Raw genomic sequence first — 26,471 nt, 5'->3', positions numbered from 1 at the left:
TCCATCGACAGAGGAGTGGATCCAGAAGATGTGGTACATATACACAATGGAATATTACTCAGCCATTAAAAAGAACAAAATACTGGCATTTTTTGCAACATGGATGGACCTAGAAACTATCATGCTAGTGAAGTCAGCCATACAATGAGACACCAACATCCAATGCTTTCACTGACATGTGGAATCTGAAAAAAGGACAGACTGAACTTCTTTGCAGAACAGATGCTGACTCACAGACATTGAAAAACTTATGGTCTCTGGAGGAGACAGTTTGGGGGGTGGGGGATGTGCTTGGGTTGTGGGATGGAAATCCTATGAAATCAGATTGTTATGATCATTATACAACTACAAATGCGATAAATTCATTTGAGTAATAAAAAACAATGGAAAATAAATAAATAAATAAATAAATAAAATTTTGTTGAGAAAACAAGTAAAAGTGTTCTAAAATATATAACATTTAAACAAATATAGCCTACATCTGTCCACTGAAAAGTTGTAAAAGTAATGGTACTCTAAAGCAATTAGCACACCTAGCACCAAAGTCTTGGTTTGCAACTACCTTTTGCCACTTAAAAAAAATTGGATTCTCTGAAGAAATAGCTGAATATGGTTCTATGGCAGGGAAAAAATGCATATAAAACCTAAACATTTTTTTATGCAAAAAGAACTCAGAGACTAATGTAATCATGTAAAAAATGAACTGTTTGAAAAAGCTCCTATTGGTCACATTTGGTTTAAAATGAGCACCCAGATGAATATTTATAATAATCATTAAATAATAAAAGCATGTGAATCCATAATGATGTAATAAGACAGATATTGAGAGAAAAATTAGAAAAAGAACACTTTATGCACATTTAGTTGACTCTAGTTCTTAAACTCTCCAAAATATTTAAGAAACTCACCTGAGTGACCCATTTAAGATTCACTAGCACAAATGCAACCCCTTTATGTAAACACACATACACACAAACACAAGTCCAGATTTTAAAAACAACATAAAAGCAAAATGTAGTAAACCCTGCATGTAAGCAGATGTGTATTAAATATATGGATTCAAAATTAAGCATTTAATGAGTTACCACTGTGGCTCAGTTGGGTAAGGACCTGATATAGTCTCTGTGAGGATGCAGGTTTGTGGGTTTAGGATCCAGTGTTGCAACAAGTCATGGCCTATGTCACAAATGTGACGGGGATTCAGTGTTGTAGTGGCTATGGCATAGGCGGCAGCTGTACTTCCAATTCAGTTCCTAGCCTGGGAACTTCCATATGCCATGGGTGTGGCTGTGAAAAGAAAAGAAAAAATAAATAAGTATTTGATAATAATGTTAGGAGCATAATTTAACCATAAGAGCATTTTGCTGTATTTATTAAGGATGAAATAAAGTAATACACTTAAATTACTTAGAAACATGTCTCATATTTCAATATGCTTTCATATAATAATTATCTTTTAATAGTAACCATAAAAGCAAAATAATTTGAAAGACAAATATCTATATATAGTGATTTTTTTCATTCATACCAACATTCTAGCTCAGTTATTTTTAAATCATTTTCCCATAAAATGTAATGTACATAATTTCATCTGTAGTATATGTTATAGGATATTTAAGGGGCATATACTGTAATTTGTTTTTATCTAAGCGATTTTCACATTAATTTTGAAACTGACTTTCAAGAAATATGTGATTCTACAGTCTACAGTAATTTTAAAGAACATATCACTATTTTCATTTCATTATATCTTATTGCACACATATTATTGCTCATCCTTTAGGCTTGTTTCAGCAAGATAGAGTTTGGAAAATGTAATTCACTTTTTCCTGGTATATAACATTACTGGTTACATAGAATTTCATGTTCAATGAAACAGTCACAGACTTATTTTTATAAAACATTTGTTCAATATTCTTTTTCAAGTCTAGAGCAAAGCCAGTATAGAAGGAATTATTAGTGTTTATGTAAATCACATACCAATGAACATCACCAAATGAATATTGAATTTCTAAGACATAAAAGATGATTATTTGTGTTTTAGTAAATCAGTTGGACAGCTAAGTTTTTAACAAAATTAAAAACGATGTACAGACAACTTAACATGTAGTCAGCATATCATAGTATATAAATACCAACGTTGTTCTATGTATTTTTAGTAATTACATCCAGTTTTTATTGTTATTATTGAAATATTTTAGAAATTCAAAAATCCACTCCTTTTTCACCATTCACTGTGGGATTAGTATGGACAGAATGTGGATGTCAGATGCTTGACATCCTGTGCTTAGAAATTTCTAGGCACTGCCTTGAAATTCCCAACACTATAGAAGACAAACCTCTTTCACATATTTCTACTGAATTCTCAACAAATTTAAATTCTTTACAGAAAGATATTCTTGTGGGTAAAACCAGAGAAAAAGTCTATTCACAAAAAGGCCATGGCCATCCAGTACTATTTAGCTTTCCTTGTCTAGTGGGATATTTGGAATTATCATGTTAAATTTTCTCTTATCTAATGTGAACAATTATAACAAAATTTCCAAGGATCAGTTCTGAGACCCCAAAATAAAAATAGAAATATTTAAATTATTGGGGCCTCCCAGGAATATTGGTCAGTGATTGTCCACCCTTGCTGCCCAACAGAATTACTTGGCTATTGTTTAAACAACAGTCATGCCCAAGTCTCACCCCAGATTAACTGACACAATCAATTAGAATCAGTCCCAGGTATTTATTTAAAGCTCTGAAAGTGATATTAATCTGTAAGCATGGTGAAAAATCACCCAGTGTCTGGCTTGATTGTGTTGTCCTTATGCAGTACTATATTGATTACAGCATGAAATTAAGGTATTTCTTTATGTTCTACAGTATATGTTTTAGTGAGTATTGCTGAATTTGGTATATCTCAACAAATGTTAATTGCTTAATGAAATATTTGAAAACTTGATAATTTTCAAAAAGGCCACTTGGAACTGATAGTCTTATACTGATTATTTTATGTGAATAATCTGAATAAAGCATTCTAAATATAGTTCCTAAAGAACATACCACCTTCTATTGCAATGATTTGTAAGATTGCCAGTCTCCTAGCATATACTGGGGGTATTGGGCAGCAGAAATCTTTGTATACCTGGATTTTAAGAAGAGCTTTGTCCCTGGCACAAAAACATGCTAAATATATGCTGGATGAATACATAATAAATAAATATACTGTAATTCTTTGCAGAATTTATTTCTTTCCCAAATGATTTTTTCCTGATATCCACACTGATATTCTTGTGCCATAGTTGGGTATCTATTTGTAAGTGGCAAAATTCCAATCTAAATAGATAAGCAAAGATTGAAAAATTTGTTCTTCAGTCTAAACAAAATATTTGAGTTTTTAATCAAAGATAAACAATACAAAGGACATAAAGACTTGCACTTCTCCCTCCTTCCCTCCCCCTCCCTGTTCCCCACTCCTTCTCCCCCACCTCTTTCTCTCACTGTGCCCCCTCCCAAACACACACACACACACACACACACACACACTACACATCAGTTCATCCTTCTGGATATGGTTTTCATTTTGTAGGATAATTATCTTCAAGAAGCATATCTATTACTACATTGCTAAAGGCAGTCTGGACCGTAAGCTTTCTGTCAAGCAAAAAAAAAAAAAAAAAAAAAAAAAAGCCTTCTTTTCCATCTCTAGTAAGAAAAACATGCCAAAAAATTATTCAGATTGGTCCAACTAGTAAATGAGCTTAACTTCTCAGTCATTTTAAGAGTACTTATTGGCCCATCCAAGTCTGTATGTTCAACTTTATCCAAAGAAGGAATTCTATCACCAGAAGGACAGGGGAAGAGGTATGGCAATGAGGGAATGGCAAGGTTGGCAGTAACTTCAAATTTTCTCTGTTGTATCTGATAAAGTTTACATTCAAAGTCTCCAAGACCACAGGTAATCCAAAAATAAAATATGAGAGAAGAAAAATTAGAGCTATAATGTTTATAGGTTGTAAAATTAAAAATATATCTATATTGTTTCTACATGTTCTTTTTTATATACGATTTTTAGTTTTTTTATTACAGTTGATTTACAGTGTTCTGTCAATTTCTACTGTACAGCAAAGTAACCCATTATCCTAAATCATGTTCCATCACAAGTGACTAGATATAGTTCCCTGTGTACACAGCAGGATCTCATTGCTTACTCACTCCAAATGCAATAGATTGCATCTATTAACCCCAGACTTCCAGTACATCCCACTCCCTCCCCCTTTGCAACCATAAGTCAGTTCCCCAAGTCCATGTGTTTCTTTATTGTGGAAAGATTCACTTGTGCCAAATATTGGAATCCAGATATGTGATATCATATGGTATTTGTCCTTTGCTTTCTGAATTAGTTCACTTGGTGTGAGTCTCTAGTTCCATCCATGTTGCTGCAAATGGCATTATTTTGTTCTTTTTTATGGCTAAGTAGAATTCCATTGTGTATATGTACCACATCATCTTAATCCATTCATCTGTCGATGGACATTTACATTGTTTCCATGTTTTGGCTCTTGTGAATAGTGCTGAAATGAATATAAAGGTACATGTATCTTTTTCTTTTTATTTTCCTTTTTGTTTTCTTTTGTTTTTTGTTGTTGTGTTTTTAGGGCTACACCTGTGCATGTGGAGGTTCCCAGACTAGGGGTCCAATCAGAGCTGTAGCTGCGGGCCTACACCAGAGCCACAGCAACGCAGGATCCAAGCCGCATCTGTGACCTACCACAGCTCATGGGCAATGCCAGATCCTTAACCCACTGAGCAAGGCCAGGGACCAAAACTGCAACCTCATGGTTCCTAATCAGAGTCATTTCTGCTGCGCCACAATGGGAACTCCCCATGTATCTTTTTCAATGAAATTTTTGTCTAAATATATGCGCAAGAGTAGGATATCAGGGTTATATTGTAGTTCCATATTTAGTTTTCTGAGCTACCTCCATACTGTTTTTTCGTAGTGGTTATACCAATTTATTTTCTCACCAACAGTGTAGGAGGGTACCCCTTTCTTCACATCCTCTCTAGCATTTAAGTACATTAGATCAAAGTAAATGATTAAAGCAAGTAATATAGCTGGAAGTAGAAATTAAAACTATAAATAATGAGAGTGAACATAATGATTAATCTAATGAAAAATTACTTACATAGTGGTGAAATTAATTAGCTAAAATGGAAATGTTGAGACAAAAAGAAAAATTTTAATGTATCTATTTTTGTGTGTTTTCTTGTGTATATTCAAAATGAGACTCCTTGGTGCTTTTACAATTGTGGAAATAAAATTAAAGAGATGATATTTAAAAGATTTGGAATGTACTTCACCAAGGGTTTGGAAATGAGAAATGATGAGCACTATAATCTGTTAGCAAGATGACACGGGAAAACTTAATTGGTGCAACAGTTTTTAGTTGATCTTCCCCTTTCCAAGTTCCCTCCCTGGAAAATGGAAACAATTCTTCTTGACCCACAAATAGAAGAAGGGGTGAAGAAGATCAGAACTAGCATTTACTGAGTGCCAGCTTCTGTGTTAGACCCTATATATTCTTGAGTACATTTTATTCTCACAACTACCTAGGGGTAATAATGCCTTATTTAAAAGCTATAAAATTTTTTGAGGAAATTTATATTATCAGAAGTTCATGCAGTAATTTGCATAACTCAAATGCTGGCATAAATACTTTGAGCCAAGTTATTTTTAAATCCACCTAGATATACATAGTAGAGGACAGAGTGCCTTATTAATATTCCTGAGCATAGGAAAGAATTTAGAGAATACAATTGGAATTAATATAATTCTGAAATATGCTATTGTCAAAAACATGCAATTTCCATTTATAAATACAATGTAATACAATTTAGAGTCAAGATTTTAATGAGATACAGATTTGACAAATTCACGTGACTATTTCAAAAAGAATATGATATAGATAAGAAAATATTTTACAAGAACAACTATTGTCACCTGTACTGTATACAAAACAAGAAAACACATTTGAAAATGTTAATACCTCAGTGGTTACTTGAGGACATTATATGACCACCAAAGAACTTCCAGGTATCCTTCCCAATAAATAAGGTGCTGTCCTATGTAAGACCCTAAAAGTTAGATATAATCTCATAAAAGGGGGAAAAACTTCCAAGGACAGAGATAAAATTACTACCACTCAGCAAATAAAAGTTAAAAGAAAAGAATTTTAGTGTATGGAATGAGACTACTACCCACCACAGAAAATTTCCAAATTTTAAGAGGATTTCAGATACACTGGTGAATGGATAGATGGATGGGTAGATGGATAAATAGAAAGATAGATAAACAGACAGATGGACAGGAAATTATGGAGAGAGAGAGAGATCTTTCACAGACATTATACCAGTTAATATTCACTAATTTAACTATGGAGAAAACTGAGACTCATATTTGCCCAGGTTCATAGTACTAGAGTTATAAGACCTATTTCAAGAAACTGAATCTTCTAATTTTAATGTAATGACACCCATCATCTAACATTAAATGTTAGAACACATCTAAGGAAAGCTTTGAACTCTTTCATTCTTTATGCTTTTTTAATGAGTAAGTTTCATCTGTTGCAAATAGCTTAATACGGTACTACCTACAAGCACAAAAATAGATATTTTGACCTCCTTCAAGTATCAACCCATTTATCAAATCAGAACAGGACTATTGGAATAAGAAATCTGTGTGAGCAATCTACGTCTGCTAAAACTAAAATTTTTAAGTGCTATCAGCTTTAATTTTTCCCCTTAAAATATGTCTCTGTGATACCATCATCACAACAGACATATTAGACATACTGAACACCTACTAAAATATTTGCATATAGTAAATTCCCCAAGTTGTACACATTAAATATGTTCAGTTCTTTGTATATTATACATCAATAAAGGTATTTTAAAAGGTTAAAAATATGCCATTATTTGCATTACTATCTCTTAATATGTTATTTTAATTTTAGTTTTTTATTCTTTCAAAAATGCTTTCCAAAATTCTAAAGCCAATGATAATTCTTTAGCTAATATACAAATTCTACCTATTATAAGGAGGGCATATAAATCTGTGTGACTATCACCATTATACTTAATGTGCTATTCTAACAAATATTTGGACAAAACAAGTAATTCTTTTCAATGGCATATCATTTATTTCTAATTTTATAATAAAAAATGAATGAAATTTTTCCCTATTTCAATATCTAAGATAACAAAAGAAATCAGTTATAATCTTTTACATCTGTATGTTAATTTTTGAAGAGATGAGGTATGTGCAAAATGTCAACCACTATTACACAAGTGTGCAAACTAAGCACTTTTAGGATACTTAAAGAAAGATAAACTAGGATTTATTCAACTCTTTTCATTTTACAGAAATTTTCAAATAAATGGAAATAAGAATAGTAAAATGAATCATCATGACCTCATTATCCACTGTTTTTTTTTGGGTGGTGCACCCACAGCACATGAAATTTCCCAGGGCCAGGGATAGAACCTGACCTACAGCAGTGACCAGAGCTGCTGTGATGACAATGCTGGATCCTTAATCTTCTGTGCTACAAAAGAACTCCCATCATTATCTAGTTTCAATAAAACATTATGCCTTTCTTATTTCATTGCACCGCTCTTTTATTTGAGAAGTATTTTAAAGCTTATTATAGACAAAACTTAAATAAACCATGAATAGTTTATATACTAACATATAAGCTGTTTTTTTTAAATTAGTACAAACTACAACATTAAAGGTAATTTCTTAATATTGTTAATAAATAATCTAAAATTTTTACTAATGGTTTTATAAATATTATTTTTGCTAACTTTATTTTTATTATTATTTAGAATTTATATCTAAATAAAATCTACACATTGTATTTGGCTTACATTTCTTTAGTCTGTTCCATCTTTCCCTTATGGTGATACTTTAAGAAAACATGTCACTTGTCACAAAGAATTTTCTGATATTTGGGTTTAGGTAATTATTTACAGTGTTATTTGGCATGTTTTTTTCTCTCAGTCTCTCTTATAAACTGATAAAGTTAAAAGTGTCATTCATATTCAATGTGTGGAAAGAATATGTCATAGATAATGTTATCTAATTTATTGTATCATATCATGAAATGCATAATGTTTGACTATTGTTTAATAATTTTAACACTAATGAAAAATTCAAGTGCATCAGGCTCATCAAATCATAACATTCCATATCAACTTCCCACCATAGTTAGCAGCTATTGATTACTTATTAGCATTTATTAGCTGTGACTTCTGCAGAAGGTGGATTTTTTTCCTAGCATCTGTTTGGTTACCATCACATACTCTCCATAGATGAATGGCAGGTTAAGTACTTTATTTTGTTCATAAATCATGATATTGTATAATATAATGATATATAGTGTATCATATAGGATTATACACATGACATGTATAATATCATAAAAGTTGGGTACAGAGTTCATAAAAAATCATGACAATATTTATGTTTAACATGTTTTTTAATGTGAATTTGAAGCAATGGGAGGGAATATGTTTGACCAAATGCAGATAAATGAGTACAAAATAAATAGAAGACCAATAAAAATATTTGAAGAAAGCTTACATTTTTTAGCATAGAATAGAGCAGAAGTTGACATGGTAAATGAAATAAACCACTTGGCTTGAGAGACAATAAAGAAAGTAATGAATATTCACTACTTGTAAAGTAAAAGAAAAAGATATTTGAATCAGGAGAAAAATTAATGGCTGGCAGTTTCAAAATATAAAGTAGAACTAGGTTTGATGTGAGATAAACATTGTTAACATTTTAAAACTAATGTCACTAGATTAGAAAAGTCTACATTTAGAATTAGAAAAGTTTGATGAGAAGCTGAAAGCATTGAATATACATTACTGATTTTTCAGAATTTTAAAATAAAATAATAAGAGAAGCTGGATAATAACTATAAAGCAAACATGTTGGAGAAAAATAAAATAAAAATAAATAAATAAATAAATAAAATTCCCTTGGGCCAATTAAATATATATATATACATATATAAAATACAACATAAAACCTGATCAGATTTTTGTGTAAGGAAAGGATTTTTAAAGTAAAGATGGAACATATTGTCAAAACTTGTCTAGGTAGAGAACAAAAGTGCCCATGGGATATGAATTTCTTTTCTTTTTTTGATTGACAGCCATGATATTTGCCAAAACTGAGTAATGCCCCTGGGGAAAGCATCTATGTATGTATATATTTCTGTGTATATTTTCAGACATACATATAATAAAAGACAAAGAATGTGTGTATGGGTTTGCTTGTGTGAGAAAAGACATGCGACTAATTGTTGTTTTTTCCTATACAATTATCCAAATAGCTAATTGACAAATTTCCTTTGAAAACTGTTTCACAGAGGGATTCGTCCCTGTATCTTGGCTTCATTTTACTTATCCATTTTGCTAAAATGAGTAATGAGTTAAAATAACAGATGGAAGTCATTTCAACAAAATCCAATGCAAATTATTCCAAATTGTGAGGATTCATCTGATTATTACATGCTTGAGGGAATCCTTGGAAGCAAAAAATGGTGTAAATATATTATTACAGACTTTACAAATCACTTATGCCTTGACAGTATCATTTCATTAAAGAAAAATCACTCAGTGGAATATTAATGTTGAGTCTGCATTTTATGGAATTACTTCATGATTATAAATTTACCATAAGAAGAATATCCTTTATTATTCCACATTTTTTGTTCAAATAATTATTGAGTCTATCCTGTGTTCTCAATCTTCATGCTAGTACCCAGAGACTGCATCAAATGCTTTAATGCAAGGGCTGCTTTTCATAACCACATGATAGTTGATGGCTCTTTTGTTTTCTATCTTCTAAAGTGCTTTAAACATATCCTATAAAGTCATCATCCCTCTTAAAATACCCTACTAAATACCCCTTGTTTGATAATATATAGGGAATATGTGAAAAAATGCAGGGAAATGAGAAAATAAAAATAAACTTTTTTTTTCTCCAGGCTAGGGGGCAAATTGGAGCTGTAGCTGTCAGCCTACACCGCAGCCACAGCAACTCAGGATCTGAGCCGCATCTATGACCTACACCACAGCTCACAGCAATGCCAGATCCTTAACCCACTGAGCAAGGCCAGGGACTGAACCCACAACATCATGGTTCCTAGTTGGATTTGTTTCCACTGTGCCACAATAGGAACTCCAGAAAACGCTAAGACAAACCAATGGAGTAAAATGCAAATTTCACTAATAAGGAAATTTATAAGGAAATTACTAAACCTCAAAGAAAATTAAGGTTGGAGTTATGACTTCTAGATATGCCTCCTAGATCACTGTAGGGCCATGCTTACTTTTTTCTGACCTGAAAATTTCTTCATGAAGGAGAACGGAAAGAAGGAAAAGAAAATAAAGTTGTATAGCTATATTTGTAAATTCTTATCTTTTAAATCATCCCTCATATCTGCTTATTTAGAGCTTTTGTAACTAAATTTACTTTTTGATGAACTCCCAACTCCTACTTTAAATGTTTTGTTATTATTCTCAACAGTTTTCAAATTTGCTTATGTGATTTCTATCTTACTTTGAAAAATTGGTCATGGTTGCAGATGGGCTGAAAATATTTTTAAAAAGAGAGAAAGTAAAGAGAAGAGATGAAGGAAAAACATGAGGTGGAAGATGAAGGGAAAAGATATGTCTCATATGGTCTTTGTTTTATAAGACTATGTTACATGAGATACTAAAAAAACCTAACTGAATTTAGCTCAGCCTCAAATCTGTTTTATTTTCCTTGTTTCTGTGATTACATTCTTTTAGCAGAAATTGATAAACAGTTTTCAGCCTGATACACTTTCTCCATCAAAGTTTTTATGTATGTATTTTCAATTAACTGTTCACACCTTTAGTAAGTATTTATAATAACTATCTACATAAGTCAAATATCTCTCTAAGACAGTGATCTCAGCACAGGTATAATTTTTGCCTACAATTTCACCCCTCTCTTTTTAAAAGTATTGTATGACTACTCTGAATGTTTTTTTAAAATATGAAGAGACACTTCATGATGTTTCCACCATGAAATTTAGCCAAAATCTTGGCATATTTTATATTGCATTCCAGGCATATTTGAAACTTGAATGAAATATATTTCTCAAATAATTTCTAATAATTATAGAATATTCTTATTGTTAAATAAGACAAAATATATTCACTAATCTACAACAATGTTAACATAAATATGAATACACTGGTGATATATGAAATATTAAATTAACTGTTTCTTTCAATATTTATTCAATAAAATTTCATTCACTAAGCAAATATTTATTCCAGTCTTGCCTGAAACTGAGCTGGGTAACATAGCCTATAGAGAGAAGAGGAAAATAAAAAGTTCACAGAGTAGTAATGGATACTAGGATAAATGACTTTCAGAAGCCCTCCTGCCCCAGCTGGAGGACATGGCTACCTGTTTTCTCCATTTTTTGTGCTGGTGTCTTAGAATAAATCATAGAAATGTCATGCATGGGGAAATATAGGTAAAACTACTGTGTAATCATTCACACCTTTGAATCTCCTGGGTTGAGTAAATATGTGAGAAAGTGGCAAGAAAATCACAAAGGTCAGATGTGAGATATATGAGAAGGGCCAGGAGGTTTTCCAATAATGGATTGTAGGCAAAGTGACCCTTGAAGGACTGATCCCCTCTCTTTGCAGATGAGTGGTCAGTGTATAAGTCACAAGAGAATATACTATTTATGACTTTCAGAGGCTAAATATTGAAGGCATAGTGCCAGTTTGGCTAGTTAGGAGAGTTTGTTAGCTGCAACAGTGACCCTCCAGTGACAAGTGACTGAGGAGGTTCATTACAATTTATCATAAGTTTCTGTTGTATTATGTTTCTTGGGGGCACAGACCTGGAGACCTCTGGCTTGAGTGCTCTTCCAACCTTAGGGCCAAGAGGTGAGGGTAGATTTTGAGAGGCTTCACCATAAGATTAGTTTCACCACTGCACTCCCAAGGAAATTTTTTTGCCTTTAAGAGAAAGAAGTGGCAAGAATATTTGAATTGATCAACTTTAAGGAATTACTGAGGGAAGAAAACATAAAGGAAATAATGAGAATGAGATAATACAGTTATTAAGAAGCACCTTTATTTAAAGTTAATAGCACTATTTATAAGAAATTTTGAGAATTATGACAGAATAATCAATGATGCCCTGGTGTATCTATACTGAGTCCTACCTCCTCCAATTACTTCTCTGTTCTACACAGCCCTGAATACATACCATTACATCCATGAATATCTCATTAAGGTCTTACCTAGAAAAGTGCTGTTACCTACTAAAATTTTCTATTTTGTACTTTCTTACTGCAAAAATCACATATAGTGTACTATTTTGAACTAAAAGAAGAACATAAATAAAAGAGTTCAGAGCAACTGCTTTATAATTCCTTATTGGTGGTATTCTGATTGTTTCATCCTGTAGCTTTATGTTCCTTGCCCTTGCAATGGGCTTTTAGATCTCTGAAATTTCTTAAGTGAGTAACTCCATCATTTAAACATCTAATAAGTTAATTCTTCCTAATATAATCATAGGAAGGTCCACTATTACTATTCCATAGAGACAATTGATATATTAATATGACATATAGTAATTTAAATACATTCATCTTTAAAACACTTTCAGAAAAGGCTAGGGTTTGTTCTATAAAAGTGCTTTGGCAATCACTGTGGAAGACAGGGTTAAGTAAGATTGTCATGAAAAAAGAAACAAATAGACTACTCCTCATCCCAAATTAAACCAGTGTAGCTCACTTTTTATTATGATTTAACTTGGTCCTAATTCAATTTAAAAAATAAACTGTTAAAAATAGTTTGGCCTAGAAGGATCAAGATAGCAGAGGAGTAAGACATCACACTCACCTTTACCCATAAACACATTAAAAAAAACACAACTACATATAGAACAATTTGCACAGAACATCTGCTGAACACTGGCAGAAGAACTTAAACCTTCAGAAAGGGCAAGAAACCCTCCATATAACTGGGGACAACAAAAGAAAATAAAAAGAGAGAGAGAGAAAAGGAATCCGGATGGGACTAGCACTCCTGAGAGGGAGCTGTTAAAAAGAAACCCACACCCTGGGAAGCCACCTAACCACAGGGAGATCAGCCGAGATGGAGGGACCTAAAAGTCCCTGAGAAAAGCACAGCAGCTGGACTAAGAAGGGGAAATCAAAATGAGAGCCACATAGATTATCTGCACCACCACCACAAACAGCAAGCCTGAGATGCTCAGGTGGGGGCTGGGTGATTAGACTCAGGCTCTTGAGATCAATTCCAGAGAGAGGACTAGGGTTGGCTGTGTGGGGACAGCCCAAGGGGCTAGGGAGCAGTATGCCACATGCTTGGGAGCAGAATGCCACAGATGAAGAAACTCAGGTGGAAGTCTTAGCCCACAGGAGAAGCAAGGCACTGTTGTTGGGAGGTAAGAGGAGGAGAGGCAGACTTTAAAGGAATCTCTTTCCCTGTGCACATATAGACTCTCAGAGGGTAGGGTGCCTCTGGCACAGGCCATGAGTGGTAAGAGGCCACTTCCATGGGTGATAGGAGACTAGGTGCCTCTTGTGAGGACTATAGGTGGCCAGATACCTCTTGAATGGGCTAAGGGCAGCCAGAGGCTAAGCATGATGTGGGACCATTTGTCTGATCTACAGATGGCAGGGACAAACAACAACAGTCATCTCAGAAACCAGATGGAGGAGTGGTCTACCACCACTAGGGGGACTTAGAACAGACTCCACCTATGGTCCCAGGCACTTCAGAGGTTGGCAAAAAAGAGGGCGCTGCAACTGAGCACCAACCAATTTTTGTTCTCAATCCCCTGGGAATACACCAGCCCTCCTGCTGCCACTGACAAATGCTCTCAGCAATGCCAGCACAAACCTGATCACTGTCACTTCCCTGGACCCTGCAATTAGGAGCAGCCTGTGCAGCACCAACTGTGTAGGCTAAGCAGGATGGGGTGTGCCATTCATGGTTTACAGGTGGTGGGGAAAACCACCACTGTTATCTCTGACTCCACAGGTGAGCATGGCCTGCCACCACTAGGGGTCCATGAACAGGCAGCAACTGCAACCCCAATCACCTCAGAAGTCACCACAGATGGAGGCATTTTGATTGAACACCACCTATTGTGGCTCTCAACTACCTGAAAACTCATACACACTGCCACTGCAACTGCCCAATGCTCCAGGCACCACCTAAATCTTCCTGAGGCTCACTACCACTTCACAGGGCCCAGCAACCATGCACCCACTACTAGCCCTGCCTACTGCCTCCTTCTCTCTGGAAATACACCCAGGGGGATAACACCCTGCTCACACCAAAGAAAGAGACAGTGAATATCCAAACTCCCAAGCCAAAAATAAATAGTAACCCCCCACAAAATACAAAGGGGTGCTCTTGCATAGAAATAGTGCTCCAAGACTATAATATTTGGTTTCCCTTAATTCATAAAAAACAGAAAAATATAAGTGAAGTGAAGAAGCTCATGAACCATTCCCTGTTAAAAGAACAGGAGAATTCACCTGAAGCAACAAATAATAGACTAGATCTATGCAATCTTATAGTCCTGAATACAAAAGGGAGGTAGTTAAAATACTGAAGGAATTAAGGCTGAATATCAAATAATTAAGAATGGATATAAACATTAATACAGATTGCTTTAGAAAGGAACTAGAAAATATAAGGAGGAACATATAAAAATTAGAAAATTCATTTGCAGAGACAAAACTGAGTTAAAGGCACTAAAGAGCAGCATGAATAATGCAAAGGAATGAGCTAGTGACTTGGAAGATAGAATAATGGAAATCACCTAATCAGGACAGCGGACAGAAAACCAAATGAAAAAAACATGAAAGCACTATAAGAGATCTATGGGATAATATAAAATGGGCCCATCTACACATAATAGGGATTCCAGAAGGAGGAGAAAAAGAAAAGGGGATTGAAAATATATTTGAAGAAATTATGGCTAAAACTTTCCAAAACAAAATGAAACAGATATCAAGAAATAGGAAGCACAGAGGGCCCCAAACAAGCTGAACCTAAACAGGGCCACACCAAGACATATTATAATAAAAATGGCAAAAGTTAATGAAAAAGAGAGGATTCTAAAGGGAGCAACAGAAAAACAAAGAGTTAATAAAAGAACCCCCCATGAGGCTATCAGCTCATTTCTCTACAGAAACACCACAGACAAGATATATTCAAAGATCTAAAAGGGAAAAATTTGCATCCTAGAATACTCTACCCATCAAGGATGTTATTTAAAATAGAAGGGGAAATAAAGAATTTCTGCAACAAACAATCTAAAAGAGTACAGCAGTACTAAACCCATTCTAAAAGAAATACTGAAAGGACTTCTATAAATAAAAAAGAAGTAAGAAAAAATAGGATGGAGGAAATCAAAATTGGGAAGCAATCACTTAAATAAGCCAGCATACATTCAAAAAGGAAAAGAAGAAAAAGAAAAAAAAAAAAGCTATTGTAAAAGGGATACTAAACACAAGGAATGGCCAAAGGACAAACATGAAGATGTTAAAAAAGGACTTCAAAAACATAAAATGTGGGGAAGGAAAGTAAGAAAATCTAAACTTTTTTTTTTTAAATAGTGTGTTTGAACCTATATGACTATCAGGCTAAAATGGCAGAATCAAGAAGGGGTTACATACTTTAAAAACAGTGCAACCGCAATCAAAAACAAATATTGTATTCACAAAAACTAAAAAGGAAAGTACATAAGCATAAAATAAAAGGAATTCATCCAACTGAAAAAGAAAGGAACAAAGGAGAAACACAGAATCAACTGGAAAAAAAAGGTTTAGAATGGCAAAAATACATATTTATCCATAATTATCTCAAATGTCAATGACCTTAATGTTCCAATCAAAAGACACAGAGCAGCAGATTGGATTTAAAAAAAGCAAGAGCCTAATATAATATCTACAAGAGACAGTTTAGGGCAAAGGAAACATATAGAATGAAAGTGAGAGGATAGGAAATGATATTTCAGGCCAATGGACAAGACAGGGGAACAGGAATTGCAATACTCATATCAGACAAAATAGACTTTAAAATGAAGGTCATAAAGAAAGACAGAAAATGATACTATTTAATGACAAAATGGTCCATTCAAGAAGAGGATATTACAATCATCAATATATATGCCCCAATATAGGAGCACCCAGATACCTTCGATGAATACTAACAGACATAAAAGGAGAAATTGATGGGAATACAATCATAGTAGGAGAATTTAACACCCCACCCACATCAATGAACAGATCCTCTAGACAGAAAATCAATAAGGCAACAAAGATCCTAAATTACACAATAGAAAAGTAAGACTTAATTGACATTTTCAGGACATTACATCCCAAAAAATCAGAATGTACATTCTTCTCAAGTGCACATGTTACATCCTCAAGGATTGACTACATACTGGGGCAAGAAACCAACTTCAACAAATTTAAGAGTACAAAAAGTATGTCAGGTAACTACTCTGACCACAATGGCATGAAACTAGAACTCAACCACAGGAAAAGAAATGAGAAAAAAACCTACTACATGGAGATTAAACAACATCCCGCTAAAAAACAATGGGTCAATGAGGAAATCAAAAAGGAAATTAAAAAAAAAAACTCAAGACAAATGATAATGAAGACACAACCATTCAATATCTATGGGATACTGCAAAAGCAGTGCTCAGAGGGAAATTCATTGCGATACAGGCCTTCTTCAAAAAAGAAGAAAAATCCCAAGTTGGCAACTTAACCCACCTCCTAAATGAAATAGAAAAAGAAGAACAAACCAAAAATCATCAGAAGGAAGGAAATCATAAAGATCAGAGAGAAAATCAATACAATAGAGATTCAAAAAACAATAGAAAAAAATCAATAAAACCAAGAGTTGTTTTTTCTTGGAAAAGGTATACAAAATTGACAAACCTCTTGCCAAACTCACCAAAAAAAGGAGATAATCCACCCAAAAAGTGAGGAAGAGAAAAGGGAGAAATCTCAACAAATACAGAAGAAATACAAATGAACATAAGAGTATACTATGTACAATTACCTGCCAACAAATTTGACAACCTAGAAGAAATGGACAACTTTCTAGAGACTTAAGCCTACCAAAACTGAATCAAGAAATAGAGAACCTGAACAGACTGATAAAAAGAAATGAAATTGAATATATAATAAAAACATTCCCTACAAATATAAGTCCAGGAACAGATGGCTTCACAGGTGAATTCTATCAAACATACAAAGAAGAATTTATACCAATTCTTCTTAAACTTTCCCACAAGGTTGCAGAAGAAGGAACAGTCCCAAAGATATTCTACGAAGCCACCATCACCCTAATACCAAAACATAAGGTGCTACCAAAGAAGAAAATTATAGGTCAATATCTTTGATGAATATAGACACAACAATTATCAACAAAACTATAGCCAGCAGAATAAAAAAAAAAAACATATAAAAAAGATCATACACCACCACCAAATGGGATTCATCCCAAGCTCACAAGGATGATTCAAAATGCAAATCAATCAACGTCATATACCACATCAACAAAGAAAAGTCAAAAACCACAGGATCATCTCAGTAGATGCAAAAAAAGCTTTCAACAAAGTCCAACATCGATTCATGAAAAAAAACTCTTACCAAAGTGGGTATGGAGGGAATATACCTTAACATAATAAAAGCCATTCATGACAAACCCACTGCCAATATAATATTCAATGGAGAAAAGCTGAAATCCTTCCCACTAAAATCTAGACCAGGACAAGTGTGCCCACTCTAACAACTTTTATTCAACATAGTATTGGAAGTCCTAGCCACAGCAACCAGACAAACAAAAAAAAAAATTAAAAAGTATCCAAATTGGAAGAAAAGAGGTGAAATTGTCACTGTATGCAGATGACATGATACTATATAGAGAAAACCCTAAGGACACCAAAAAAACCAACTGCTTGAACTGATCAATGAATTCAGCAAACTAGCAGGACACAAGATTAACATTCATAAATTGTTTACTTTTCTGTATACTAACAATGAAATATTAGAAAAGGAAAAAAGCAATACCTTTTAAAAATGCACCCCAAAAAATAAATACCTAGGAATAAACCTGACCAAGAAAGTGAAAGCCTCATATGCTAAGAACAAAGAATATTAATCAAAGAAAGTAAAGAGGATTTTAGAGAAATGGAAAGATATTCCATGTTCCTGGGTTGGATAAATTAATATTGTAAAAATGGCTATACTACCCAAAGCAATCTACAGATTCAATGCAATCCCTATCAAATTACCTATGACATTTCTCACAGAACTAGGACAAACAATCCAAATATTTATATGGAACCACAAAAGACCCAGAATTGCCAAAGAGATCCTAAGGAACAAAAACCAAGCAGGAGGCATAACTCTCCCAGACTTCAGGTAATATTACAGAGCCATGGTAATCAAGACAGTGTGGTACTGGTACCGAAAGAGAGAGACAGGCCAATGGAACAGAATAGAGAACCCAGAAATAAACCCTGACACCTATGGTCAATTAATCTTTGACAAAGGAGGTAAGAACATAAAATGGGAAAAAGTCAGTCTTTTCAGCAAATGGTGCTGGGAAACCTAACAGCTGCATGAAAATCAATGAAACTGGAATACACCCTCACACCATACACAAAAATAAACTCAAAATGGCTTAAAGACTTAAATATGAGACAGGACACCAACAAAACCAACAAACTCCTGGAAGAGAACATAGGCAAATCATTTTCTGTCATTGACCTTACCAATGTTTTCTCAGGTCAGTCTCTAAAACAACAGAAATGAAAGAAAAAACAAATCAATGAGACCTAATCAAACTGACAAGCTTTTGTCCAGCAAAGGAAACAATAAAAAGAACAAAAAGGCAATTTACAGAATGGGAGAAAATAATCTCAAATGATGCAAATGACAAGGGCTTAATCTCTAAAATATGCAAATAACTTATACAACTCAACAGCTAAAAAGACAACTACCCAATTGAAAAATGGGCAAAAGACCTGAACAGACATTTCTCCAAATATGATATACAGATGGCTGTCAAGCACATGAAAAAATCTTTCAACATCACTTATTGTTAAAGAAATGCAAACCAAAACACCTCACACCAGTCAGGATGGCCATCACTAACTAGTCCAAATAAAAAATTCTGCAGAGGGTGTAGAAAAAGGGAACACTTCTACACTGTTGGCGGGAATGTAAAATGGTACAACCACTATGAAAAAACAGTATGGAGGTATCTCTGATAACTAAATATAGAACTACCATATGATCCAGCAATCCCTCTCTTAGGCACATATCCAGACAAAACTTTTCTTGGAAAAGATATATGCACCCGTAAGATCATTGCAGCATTATTCACAATAGGCAAATCATGGAAACAACCTAAATGTCCATCAACAAATTAATGTATTAAGAAGAATGTGGTATATATACACAATGGAATACTACTCAGCCATGGAAGGAAACAAAATAATGCTATTTGCAGCAACATGGATGTAAACAGAGACTCTCACACTTAGTGAAGTATGTCAGAAAGAGAAGGACATGTACCATATGATATCACTTATATCTGGAATCTAATATATAGCACAAATGAAACGTTCCACAGAAAAGAAAGTCATGGACTTGGAATACTGACTTGTGGTTTCCAAGGAGGAGGGGGAGGGAGCAGGGTAGACTGGGAGTCTGGGATTAACATATGCAAACTATTGCATTTTGAGTGGATAAGCAATGAGATTCTGTGGTGTAGCATAGGGAATATACTTGGTCACTTATGATGGAATATGATAGAGGATAACTTGAGAAAAAGAATATGTACATATGTGACTTGGTTACTTTTCTGTATAGTAGAAATTGACAGAACACTGTAAACCAAGTACAGTGGAAAAAATAAAAATTAAAAAAAAATCTAGTTTGAAAGCCATTGGTGTAGTGATTATAGCAAAAGTAGTGTCTAATCAACCTATTTTTTTAGCTTTCTCTAAGAAAATTTTTTGATATCACTTTTTTTATTAAAGTGTAGTTGACTTACAGTGCTGTGCCAATTTCTTCTGTACAGCATAATGACCCAGTCATCTATATCTCTTTCTATGTATATACACACATATACACACTATTTTTATATATACTATATATATACACACTCATATATATATATATATATACACATTATTTTTCTATGTACTCTCTTCTATCATGTTCTATACCAAGAGGTTGGATATAGTTCTCTGTACTATAAAGTTGGACCTCATTGGCTATCTATGCTAAATCTAATAGTTTGCATCTACCAACCCCAAACTGCCTTCTCATCCAACCCTCAATTCTGGCTCTGCCACTTAGAAGCTTACTGAACTTGAAATATTTAAGCTTCCTCTTGTCCTATGAAGATCAGTTGAATTATACCTGCTTTCCTTCAGATACACCTGATAAATAATCTTCCATTCTTCCCAAGAAAAACTTTGGTCTTAAGTTTGACCAGTTGAGGACTGAAAATATCTATTTGCATTTCTGCATCAGATGTTGGTTATGTGGGCAAGGATATAGTTAGTTGAAGCAAATTATAAATTTTTATTATTTCCTGTGCAACATTGTTTTATCAAATCTACTAATACTGCAAGTCTTTTTAAAGAACTTTAAGGTTCGTATCATTTATGATTTCTTAGTTCAAGTGTTTTTCTCTGAAGATAAAATTACCAAATGTGGTTCTTAGTATCACCCTTCCTGATGGATCTTTTATTAACTGCTTGAAATCATTGCTTTGTCTCTGCATATGTTCTGAAAAATCCTTCATGATCTCTTTCCTTCAGGGGGCAGGAATATAAGACAACAAGTTTCATAAGTGGATCAAATGGTTGATTTTACATAGAAAGTGATAAATCAAAACAGTCCCATGCTTTTTACATCAAGCCTAAAAAGTTTTCCATTTTATGTACATTAGTTTCAACTCATGAGCCTAATGGTATGTAGACTTTATGACAGTTTACTCAGATATTTTAGATCTCAGCTTAAAATCATGGCTTTTCATCTGAACTACAGACATATAATGAAATAAATAACAGTGTTTACATTTAACTAATAGGAAAAATCTTAGCTTAAAAATAATTAAAGTCTCTATTTTGTGTTAAAGTCAGAATAAATGAAAAATTTCTATTTCGTGTTTAAATTATTTGGATTTAATTTCTTAGGGCTTAACAGTTCTTATGAACACTGTTAATGCAGATAAAATAGTCATGCTATGAAAATGATGCTATTGTGACAAGATGGTATAGTAAATCTAATGAAAACTCATTTCTATCATATTGTGACAAAAATAGAAATATAATAAAATATTATAAGTAGAAATATTATGATAGATCCATTAAGACCAATTATTTTTAAATAATTGCAAACATAATGTGCTATATATTACTAATATACCAAAATATGTTTATTTCTAGTAGAAGCAAGTCATAAATCATATAGAATTCTCTAATTCCTCTTCCTTGCTCATTCATCATGCATCATTATCTTACAATCACCCAAGCTCCTTTTCATAATAATCCTGAGGCAAATTACCCAGATTGCTAAAACAATGTAGTCTTTATAATTTTTGGCAAAAACCACACTTATTTCAAAGTTATGTGGTCATTAATTATCAGTAATATCTTCCAATCTAGGTAAAATTGATTATAGTTGAAGTGATTTTAGTATAGTGTTTAAGAAAACACTGATCCTAGTCTAGAGGCTGTTACACAATTTTATTTTCCTACTCTCAGGGCAATTAATAAGCAATTTTTCTCTTTGCTTCTTCTAATTTATGTCCTCACAAGGACAGAATTGTCTGCTTCATGTGCTTTGTGTGTCAGAGAAGTATACTGCAAATTAGAATCTCTAGTGTTAACAGAAATCTTTTGTTTATGTCTTTGGGTTTTCACAATTTAAAAGCAAGGATCATGCAGCTTTAAATCAGTTTTTAAATCAATTATGTAGGGTGTCCAAATGCCCTTTCATCCTGGGTACATGTTCATAACATTATTGATTGAAATTGTTAGAATTGTCTACAAACCAAAGATGCACCACTGGCTCACCTTCCCATTTGACACTGCAGATCTGGTAAGTATAAGGGAAATTTTCTGTAAGACAGAGAAGATAAAGGCCATTTTTTTTTTCCTGTTCCCTTACTCAATTGCATTGAGAGTGGATTTAAGTCTCATCATGATTAACTATATGAGTTTTTGGTTAAGGTTTTAAAGACCTCATGAAGGCAAATTGCATACTGTCCTCATTTCACTTTGAAAGTCTACCACTGACATTGCTGTTCAAAGCCATGGTATCACTGAAGATATTTACGAAATATTAAATAATGAAAAAGGAAAGTGGGACTTAACAATTTCATTGTTTCACTCTGCTTTAGTGACATAAAACCTTAACTTTTTTGAAAGTATATGGTAATAAGAGGACCTCAAATTTTAAGCAATTATGGGTTAAAGAGAAGAATGTCATGCTGCCCCCTCCTTCAAAAAGTTAAGTCCAAAACATACGGTATTTCTCTTGTACCTAAGGGATTGAATGTCCATTATACTACTCTAATTCTTTTCACCAAGTATGTATTTATTTATTTATTTATTTATTTATGTCTTTTTGCCATTTCTTGGGCCGCTCCTGCGGCATATGGAGGTTCCCAGGCTAGGGGTCTAATCGGAGCTGTAGCCACCGGCCTACACCAGAGCCACAGCAACTCAGGATCCCAGCCACGTCTGCAACCTACACCACAGCTCACGGCAATGCCAGATCCTTAACCTGCTGAGTAAGGCCAGGGACTGGACCCACAACCTCAAGGTTCCTAGTCGGATTCGTTAACCACTGAGCCACGACGGGAACTCCTCTTTTCACCAAGTATTTATTAACTGATTTCCCAGATTCAATCAACTGATGCTTAACATTGAGTCTTTATATTTTCCTTCACCCAAGTACCATAGCAAGAGGTATTATTGACCTGAAATGTTAGCTTTAATAGCAAAAGAAGCAGATAACGAAAGAGAAATCTGAGTCTATGCCTTTAAGCATTTATTTAGTCAATTAGAAAGGAAGTTTTAAAAACATCCTGTGATCAGTTTTATGAATTAACAAGTAACAAAAACATCTTGTGATCAGTATTATGAATTAACAAGTAACTGCAACATCTAGTGGTAAGAGTTTTAAATAATAACAAAGCATGATGAAGGACAGGTGAAAAGCAAAAATTTATTATTTGAACAGTAAAAAGTGTGGTATGTATGTGTGTAAAATTATTACTCTCTCCAAATATTACTAATATTACTGTTTTTTTTCTCTCTCATTTCTCCCTCATTCTGACTCTCACTCTCTTCTCTATCCTCCTCTCTCTCTCCCCCTCTCTCTGATTCCAACTCTTGGTATGTTAGAACTTTTCACTGTGTCCCAATGTTTCAGATTCTCTTCTTTCTCTTTTGGCCCCCACCTGTTTAGCTCTCCATGATTCAAAGGTGTTCCTACTGACTGTTCTCTCAGTTCACTAATCTTCTTTTCCTATGGATCCAAATACTATTATATACTGCATTCTTAATTGCCATATTTGTCAGTCTTATATATTTTATTGTTTTTGTAAAGTAAACTATCTAATCCAGTTATCTGATAAAGTTCTCCATTTCATGTCTTTTTTGAATATATTTAACACAAGAGCATCAACTCTGTGACTTATTAAGTCCAATTATTTGGGTCATCTGTCAGTGGCATTGTCTCTTGATCCTGACTCTCATTCTATAGGTTGATATTTGATAGAATGTCATGCATTTATTATCTTCTTTAAAGAAAGGCTAAATACTATTCTCTGACATAAAAGTTGGATAGCAGTAGACCATCTAATCAGAGATGGAGCTGACTAGATGCTGGCTGAAGTATCTGTTAAGATCTACTTACTTATGTATATAGTACCTGAAGGATTTGAGAGCATGGGAGTTTTCTGGGCTTCTCTTTCTTGCAATGTTCTGAATTCTGGTATGTGTCTCCTCCTCACTATAGTACTGATGTAAATTACCATCTGTTTCAGCAATATTATGCTTAGTTTTCTAAAATAACCAGTTCTAGTAAAAAGCCTTCTTGGAGAAGCTGTTGAGAGTAGGGCTCGCTTCGCCCTCCCTCATCTCCCTTCGCACTGTAACACTGACCCCCTCATGCCTTGTCTACCATGTTAGCGCAAAATTCCCTTCTTTGATTTTCTAGCTCTTTGAGACAGCCAAAACTTCTGGTTTGTCAGCTATGTGAATATAACTATCTGAAATTCTCAGTATTTCCCCTGTTCCAAGAATAAATAAATAGCCAGAGAGAAAACTGACTTGCAGAATTTCAATTCACACTGTTATTCCCTTCTTTCGGCAATCTTGACCCTCAGAACATTTTTGTCTCAGTAGCTTTCTGGTGACCTTATAGATGCCTTTTGTACTTTTTATTGATAGGAGCTTTATCCAGATAGAAGCTACTCTTTATGTCTGAGACAATTCATTTGAATACTATATATTAATAAGATAGGAAGAGACTGGGTAATAAAATAAGAAAAGCCAGTGGAGTACCCATTGTGGCTTAGTGGTAAGGAACCTCACTAGTAACCATGAGGATGCAGGTTTGATCCCTGTTCCTGCTCAGTGGGTTAAGGAGCTGGTGTTACAGTGAGCTGCAATATAGGTCTCAGACATGGCTCAGATCTAGCAATGCCATTGCTGTGGCATACACCAGAAACTGCAGCTCTGATTTGACACCTCTAGCCTAGGAACTTCCATATTTAGTGGAACTTCCAACTTTAGTGCCGTGGGTGTATTAAAAAGGAAAAAAGCATATCCCCAGACCAGTGTGAGGTGGGTGGGGCACCCTGGGTGAAAAATTTAAGGGAGCTCCAAAAAAATCAAAAAAATAAATAAGAATATCCAAATTGTAATGGAACATACATGTTATATTCAAGCATATGATCTTTATAATTATAATCTGTTAAAGCATTTTAAGCAACAGAATGTATACTGTACTTACATTTTAAAAGATAGCACTGTCACTATAGAAGATTGGCAGGAAAGATATGAAAGTAGAAGTATTCTATGAATGACAATGGGTAGGAAGTATTATATTAACTTAATGTCTCTATCAGTTATCTTTTATATGCTAAAAACTAAGTGGTGACAGGATTTTGTAAGCTCTTCAGTCTTAAAATTAATTCTAGGTAGGTAAAAGAAAACCTCATTTCTAATTCTTATATAATTATGTTTACTAAATATTTTTAACTGATTTTTTCTTTCCACTTTTAATAGGTATGATTAATATTTAACATTGTGGACAGAAGCAGATCAAGATGGTGGAGGAGTAAGATGTCTTGCTCACCTTCTCCCACAAACACATCAAAAAAACATATATACATGTAAAATGACTCAAGCAGAACATTTACTGAATGCTGGTAGAAGAATTTAAACCTCCCAAAAGCTCAAGAATATTTTGACGTAACTGGGTAGAACAAAAGAAAGAAAGAGAGAGACAGAAAGGTATCAGTTTGGGACTAGCATTCCTGAGAGGGAGCTGTGAAAAATCCACATCCTGGGAATCCACCTAACCAACTGGCAGATCAGCCAAGGTGGAGGGAACATCAAAGTCACTGAGAAAAGCCCAGCTGCTGGACTGACGACAAAGTAGAGTAAGAGCTGAACAGATCATCTGCACCATGGGCCCAGACACCAAAGCCTAAGATGCTTGGGCAGGTGCTGGGCACTGAGACTTAGGCTCAGGAAGTCAGTCCTAGGGAAAAGACTGGGGTTGGAAATGTGGGGACAGCCTGAGGGGCTACAGAGAAGTGTGCCATGGGCTGGGGAGTAGTTTACTATAGGTTAGAGGGGAGGAACACCATGGCAGAGGGAATTAGGTAGAAGGTCTGGGCCCACAGGAGAATCAAGGCACCATTGTTGGGGAGGGTGAGAGGAGGAGGGGTGGATCACCACAGGAATCTCTTTCTGCACACGTGCGTGGGCTCTCAGAGGGCAGGGAAGCTCTGGCGCAGGCTACAGGTGATGAGAAGCCACTTGCTTGTGCTATGGGAGACTGGATGCTTCTTGTGCAGGGTGTGGGGGGCCAGGCACCTCTTGTGTCAGCTGGGTGTAGTGGGGGGCTAAGTGTGACAGGGTGCTTCTTGAGTGATCTACAGGTGGCAGGGACAGATGGAGGCATGGCCTGCCACCAATGGGGACTTGTGAGTGGGCTCTGCCTGTGGACCCAGTCACCTCAGGTGTTGGAGAAAAAAACAAAAAAAAGGCACTGAAAACAAGCACCACATGTTTTTGCATTCATGCC

At 34.6% G+C, this 26,471-nt stretch overlaps 1 protein-coding gene across 5 annotated transcripts in view; it reads right to left on the bottom strand.

Annotated features, from left to right (window-relative positions):
- The window catches only part of LOC102165580 (uncharacterized), a 1,236,614-nt gene that overhangs the window by 389,537 nt on the left and 820,606 nt on the right, over nt 1-26,471 (bottom strand). The window contains exon 8 of one of the 5 annotated variants that reach the window (XR_014821705.1): nt 9,191-12,075. The exons of the other annotated variants lie outside the window; for them this stretch is intronic. The gene's annotated coding sequence lies outside the window, so the exon portion shown is untranslated. Of the gene's footprint in view, nt 1-9,190; nt 12,076-26,471 lie in introns of those variants that run through there. 5 annotated transcript variants of the gene reach the window in all.

Source organism: Sus scrofa, chromosome 1, assembly GCF_054392235.1.
Source record: "Sus scrofa isolate SSC_HxYL_T2T_F1_AM1 chromosome 1, Sscrofa_HxYL_maternal_Yorkshire_Landrace_v2.0, whole genome shotgun sequence".
Classification (NCBI taxonomy): Eukaryota; Metazoa; Chordata; class Mammalia; order Artiodactyla; family Suidae; genus Sus; species Sus scrofa.
The sequence above is the reverse complement of the archived record's forward strand: the minus strand, read 5'-3'. Positions and strand labels throughout refer to the sequence as shown.